Here is a 7518-nt window from a genome sequence, read left to right on the forward strand (position 1 = left end):
TCCATTACAATCTTTCCTTGACGCCCTTAGCCTTTACCAATTCATAATTTAAAGCAAGCCACCCTCATCGTATTCAGCCCTGAACACCATCTAACCCCTACATCACCAAGTCAGACCTTATTACATAATTACCTATGTGCTCTAAGATATCCCACCCCTAAGGTTCCTTACCCTTGTCAAACTGCCATTTTAGGCACTTATAAATTGCTTCGCCAGGTTTCATCAGTCTGGTTTATCACAGTACTCTAGTTTCCTTAGGTGTATTAAAGTCTAGGAGAAATAATTAGCAAATGACAATTCCCCACTGTTTCATATTAACTACTATAACCACTAGACTAACAACCCAACACACACCAAGTCAATTCAACAAACTTCAAGTAAGAGTAGTTCAGGACAACAAATCAAGTATTCTAAATAATATCCTAGTCAATAATCATGTAACGACTTGACTAATGGTGATTTATGTAAAATATTTAATTTTGTATGGTTTAACTATTTTACCCCTCCTCATTATTGCTTTGTGGTATTTTGGAGGTATAGAGGTGATTGGCATGGTTTTCAATGCATTTCAATATGACGTATACAAAATTATGATTTTTAGTGGCTTGAAAAGCCTTATAGTTGACTTCGTTCAATATTTATTAATCTATGCATCGAATGGCAAAATGAACTATGCCAGCAAATCTGAAATGTTAATTTTATTTTTATCCTTTGTTTAAAAAGTTGTGAAATGGGGTTTTGGGGATAAAATCTATGAAAATAACGTATTTTCAAAAACCAAATATCGTCATTGAGTTTGGGGCATCGAATTTGAGAGGGTAGCATGGTTCATTTGCATTCATGAGATTTTAGATGAATCTTGAGGGGTCCGCGGAGACTTAAAACTCTCCAAGTATCAGTTGTTGCACCACTCAGCTGGTGCACTCAAATATCTGACATCATGGTCACTTACATGACACAGTAGTGTAGTAAAATATCGCACACACAACATCTACATCGCGTACGCGACTAGCGCTTAAGTAATAACAGGGTAGCTTATGCGACATTTTCCCTCAGGCAAGGTATCTCATATGTGACACCTGATCGCTTAAGCTATAATCACTTATGTGACTCGATGATCGCTAATGCGATGCCTGGGTCAATTAAATACACTTTTTTCGCCAGTTTTTAGACTTAAAGCTTGGGATTTTATGCTTTTGAGCAATTTCTTCCATTTCTAGGCTTAAGTAAGCATCAAAACACCTATTTAAACTATTTTTCATTTTTTTATTTAAATATTGTTTAAATGAGGATTTAAAAGTGAAAACTGGAGATTTTGGCCGGGAAGGCCTAAACATTATATTTCTTTGATTTAAAACCCTAAAATCAACCTGTTTTCACTTGGTAAGTCTCTACTCTTATAATTATCATCTTTCTCTCAATTACATCTTCAAAACAACTTCAAATTCTTGAATTTTAAAATGGGTTTGGGGGCTTTGCTAGTAAAGCTTGAAAATAATTTTTCTTTGATTTGGACCTTATTTTTAACTTATTTTCACTTAGATTTTCAGTTGTAGATTCCTATAAGTATGGGGAATATATTTTTAATATAAAATTATGATTTTACCCTTCTTTTTATGAACCTATTTTGGGAGTTCGTTTTGATCCCAACCCAGAAATAGGTAATATGGGTATCATTGGTTTTCTTGAACATGAGATTCTGTATTTGTATGTTTAGCTAGTTTTGGGTCCATTCATGAGGGAAAGGCTCTATGTTTTGGACCAATTTTAGCATTCAAGGTAGGTTATGGCTTAACTTTCTTCAGACTAGGCTAGGTAGTTAATATTGGTACAAAAAGCATATTAAGGGTATGGAACCAATCATGAAAATAGATATATTATTATATTGTGTCCATGTGGGAGCCTATATTGTTGATAATTGGTAGTTTAGAGACATTATTTGCAATGTGTGACTGTATGAGGTTTTATATGATATACCTGACCTTGTGAATCTGAAATTAGTTGTACGCCATTTGATTTCAGCAATACTTGGAGCCCACTTTGATGTAGCAGTTGATCCTTGCATCCAGAGTTGACTACTACCTTCTCCTATCTTGACTATATCTTTATTTGTATTCAGAGATAAAGTTATTCTTTTTTGATATCCTATGTATTTGACATTGAGTTGTACTAGTTAGCTCTTACACTTTGACACTAAGTTTTGGGATTATTGTATGGTATCTTTGGTTATGTATCTTTACTTTTATCATATTTGTATGGTTCAGCTCTGTTCTAAAAAATCCTTGCCTTGGGTATTGGTGTTATTTCTTTCTTTGTATCAATTTAAGTCATAGGCTTACTTATCAAGGCTTGTCGCGACAAGTGCCATTATGATCCCTTATGTTTGGGTCATGACAAGTTGGTATCAGAGCATCCAGGTTCATTAGTCTTAATATTATAATGATGGGATGTCTAATAGAGTCTCGTGGATTGATATATAGACGTCTGTATCTATCTTCGAGAGGTTATAAGATATCTTTAGTAAAATCAATTATTTTCTTTCTTATTGTACGGGTTTCCCTTCATACCTTGTGTTCTAAATCATACTTTAATATTTTCTACGTAGATGGTAACAACTAGATCTTATAACGTTAGAGAAATAGAGCCTATCCAAAGAGAAAACCCACTTTAGAAGGTAGTTGCGAGTCGTGGATGGGCTCAAGGTAGTGAATGGGCACGAGGATTTTCCCTATCTAGAGGTAGTTCCTTGAGACTCTCCTCTGAGCCTTGGGTTAAGCATGTTAGGGATGTGGGTCCTACTTCAGTTCCATTAAGTTCTTCTACCCTAGTCTTAGAGGGGTTGTTGGTTCGCTTGTTGACCCATTTAGAGGGTGCTCCTTTGAGTACACCTAGTGTTCCTCCAACCCCAAGTATGGATCCTCTAGTACTACCTATTTTTGCTTTTAGTACTCCACAGACTCAGAGTATTATTCCTTCTTCAGCTCCTGCATTTGAGTACGGTATTCCAAAGTTAGGAGCTCAGCCTTTGTCTTTGTTGCCTCCTCAAGTGGGATCTCAGCTAATAAAATTCACCATGCCTCCTCTTATTACGAGTATAATTATGTCTTCTAAGGATCAATAGAGGTTTAAGAGTCTTACTTATTTAGGTCCCCTTTGGTTTACTGGTGTGTGGGTGAGGATGCCTACAAGTTCTTTATTGACTGTCAAGAGAATTTTCATAATCTGGGTTTATTGGCATCGCATGATGTAGCGTATACCACTTATAAGTAGAGAGATACCGTTGGATATTGGTAAATGCCACTTGTTGGTTGCAGACCTCTTGATGCTCCTGAGATGACTTGGGATCAGTTTTGTTGAGGCCTTTTTGGAGAGGCTCATGCCTTACAATCTAAGGGGTCAGATGAGAGATGATTTTGATCACCTAGAGTAGGGCTGCATGACTGTGGCGGCATATGAGGCATGCTTTCATGCCTAGTTTAGATATTCTTATACCAATAATGCCACTAAATCTGAGAAGATTTAGAAGTTCATAAAGGGGTTAGATATTTTTCTTTAGTTAGCTATGACTCAGATGGTAGTGTATAGATCATCATTTTAGAGTATAATGGATGATGCAAAGATTTCTGAGGCTATTCTTCGAGCATCTTAGGGAGGCGCCAAGAAGGTGCATTATCAAGAATAGTTTAGAGGTCACACTTCTCAAAGTAGGGATCCTAGAGGGTTTCGTGGGTATCATTCTAGACCGGTGAGGTAGACTTACAAAGTTTAGGTAGTAGGTCTTCTGGTTAGTAACTTTGGGCGGTTGTTTTGGCCCAGTTGTACCTCCTCCTATTAAGTTGGGTCATAGAGCTTGTTTTATGTATGATGAGATTGGCCATATGGCCAAGGAGTGTCTCTGTCATGTGTTCAGAGCTACTTTAATTTCAATTGTGAGATGTAGAGGTTCTACTAGAAGTAAGCGAAGCAGAAGTAATGGTGCCCTCGGTGGTAGTTGTGAGGCCATTTAGGTAGTTGGTGGTCGTAGATGGTGCTATGTTATCCCCACCAGACTAGAGGTGGAGGCTTTTGATGCTATTATCAAAGGTATCATTCCCATTTGTTTCAGATCTTTATTTGTGTTATTTGATCTAATATCAACCTTCTCGTATGTGTCTGCATATTTTGCTTTGCATTTGGATCTACAATGAGCCTCTTGCCATGCCTATTCATGTATCTACGCCTATAAGAAACTCCTTAGTGGTTGATTGGGTGAATTGATCCTGGGTTGTACTTTTATTAGACGTGAGACTTGGGTAAATCTGCTTGTCTTAGATATGGTTGACTTCAACATCAGCTTGGGTATGGATTGGTTGGATCCTTACCATATTGTCCTTGATTAATATACTAAGATCGTAACTTTAACTTTGATAGGTATACCAAGGATAGCTTGGAAAAGAGCGCTTTATTCAGGTCCAAAGAGAGTTATATCTTATATGTAGGATCATCTCTTGGTTGAGAGAGGATGTTTGTCTTATTTGGCTTATATTAGTGATACTAGTGTTTCTTTACCTCCCTCTTTGAATTTTATTTGGATTGTTTATGAGTTCGTAGATGTGTTTACAATGGATTTGCACGGTATTCCCCCGGATCATGATATTGACTTTGTCATTGATGTTGAGCTGGGCACCAAGCCCATTTCTATTCCTCCTTATGGGATAACCCCTTCCAAGTTGAAGAAATTGAAGAATCAGTAACAAAATCTATTAGATAAGGGTTTTATCTAACCTAGCATATCACCTTAGGGTGCATCTGTCTTGTTTATAAAGAAAAAGGCTGGGTCTATGCATATGTGCATTGATTATTGTCAATTGAACAAACTGGCGGTTAAGAATAAGTATTCTCTTCCTTGTATTGATGATTTGTTTGATCGCTTTAGGGTGCTTTGGTGTTTTCAAAGATTGATTTGAGATCCGCGTATCACCAGTTGAGGATTAGCGCTTCGGATATTCCTAATATAGCTTTTTGAACTCGATATGGTCATTATGAGTTCTTGATTATGTCCTTTGGATTGACCAATGCCCCATCCACATTCACGGAGTTGATGAACGGGGTATTTTAGTCGTATCTCAACTCCTTTATTATTATATTTATAGATTATATCTTGGTTTGCTCCAAGAGTGAGGCGAATCATGAGAAACATATGTGGATTATACTTTAGATATTGAGAGATGAGCAGGTGTATGCTAAGTTCTCCAAGTTTGAGTTTTTGTTGGAGTCTGTCACCTTATTAGATATTGGGCTAGGCCTACTTCAACCATGAGATTTGGAGTGTTATTGGCTTGGCAGGTTACTTATAACAACCTGAAATTTGATGAAATTTGTGATTTTGTGTGATTTTACAATTTTAACCCTCCTTATAGTTGTGTTGTTCTATTTCTGGGGTATAGAGTTGATTGGTACTATTATCGATGCATTTTGGTATCATTTGTGTGATAGCGTGGTTTTTGGAGGCTTTGAGAGCCTTACTTTAGACTTCTGTGGTTATCTTTTGATCCGTACGGTGGATGGATGAACAAAATATGTTAGTAGATTCGGAACATCGATTTTAGGGTGGTAACATAGTTGATGTGGTTTAATGGCTTTAAATCTCATTTCGACCCTTGATTTGGAAAATTGTGATTTTGGATTTTAGGGGTCAACTTTGTGAAAATGACATTTTTTTTATATTCTAATATCGCCATTGAATCTGGAGCATCAAATTTAGTGTGGTTACATAGTTTATTTGTATATATCAAATTTCGAACGAATCCCAAGCACCTTGTCGAAGTCCATTTTGGATTTAAAAAATCTGGTGCAACCTGGATCACAAAGGGTAAAACTTATTTGAGGAATGCACTTTATGACTTATGCACTGGTAACCTTGTATGAGTATAAATAGACCCTTTTTGCTCTATTTTCTCATTTTTCATCTTTCCTCTTGAGAGTTAAACCCTAAAATAGTGTGAAAGCTTAAAAGTGAAGCGTGTGGGTGCTTGGAAATCTAGATTAACATCCATTTCTTGATTCTCTTATGGATTTAAGGTGAAAATTCACCCCTTTTCATTATCAAATTTCTTGATTAATTGTTCAAAAAACCCAAAACCTTAGTACTTGATTTAGGCCCAAATTCTAAACTTTTTCACTTGAATAATGTTCTTAATCCTATAATTACTAGTTTTTCCCTAATTTCATCTTCAAAATAATTTCGATTCTTGATTTTAAAATGGATTTAAAAGGTTTTAATCGATAAAGCTCAAAAATGGTTTTTCTTTGATTTGACTTGGGTTTTCAGTTGTAGGTTCCTAAAGATATGGAAAACACATTTTTAAAGTAAAGTTATGATTTTGCCCTTTTTTCGAAAATCCATTTTGGGGGTCCATTTTGACCCCAAACTAAAAGTAGGCAATATGGGTATCGTTAGTCATGTTTTGATGCACAGATTGTATATTTCTTGATTTTAGTTGATTTAGGTATCATTCGTGAGAAGTTGCACTTTATGGTTGAAGTGTTGCATCGGTTTCGGCCTTCGAGGTAGGTTATGGCTTAACTCTTTTAGACGGAGTTAGATAGTATATGTTGGTACAAAATATATGTTAAGGGTGGGAACTAATCATGATAAATGGCTATCTATGTGTTGTGCCCATGTGGGGGCCTATATGTGATGTAATTGTTAAAATTAAGATATTGTGTGATATGTATGACCATATGGGGTCCTATGTGATGCTGATAGCCTAAAATATATGTGAGTAGTTGTATTGTGTTGTTGAGAGTGCCTTTTTTTTGGTACTATTGTCATATTGTGATATAATCATACTTGTGGGTATATGAAATATATGAAAATTCATGGATAGACGAAAATAATGAATGGATATTGGCTCACGTGGTTGTGGAAATATAACATTATGATTGGTTGTGGAAATATATCATTGTGGTTGGTTATGGAAATACCCATTGTGACTAGTTGTGAGCATTATGTCCTCATATCATACTCATTCAGGAAACAAATGGCAACACCTGAGAAATACTAGTAGCACCTTTTGTAAAATCCTCCCTAAGGGATGTGCCCGGGGAAGATATTGCAATACCTTATAAAATCCTTCCTGAAAGATGTGCCATGGAGGAGATATGGATATGAATTATGGATTATATATGGGGTAACGAACTCTTCAAGGGTCCCACATTAGGAGTCTTGCCTCCATGGGTGTATATGGAGTTTGTGCGACAACCTTGTGCATCGTCAACATCATCATCACCATCATCATCATCATCTTACATATTTCACCTATTTTATTGTGTTTATGTTATAATTGAATTGCTATATTGACTTGTCATATATCTATTTGTTCTATCTTCCGTTATTTGTACTTGACGATCTTGTATATACATGTTCTCCCTTGTTTTTACTTGTACATGATATGATGTATACTTATGTTCTATTTGGTTATTATTATTGGAAATATCTATGATATTAGAACTATTAGTGCAAGCAGTGTGGGCTAC

The sequence above is a fragment of the Capsicum annuum genome, chromosome 4, assembly GCF_002878395.1.
Source record: "Capsicum annuum cultivar UCD-10X-F1 chromosome 4, UCD10Xv1.1, whole genome shotgun sequence".
NCBI lineage: Eukaryota > Viridiplantae > Streptophyta > Magnoliopsida > Solanales > Solanaceae > Capsicum > Capsicum annuum.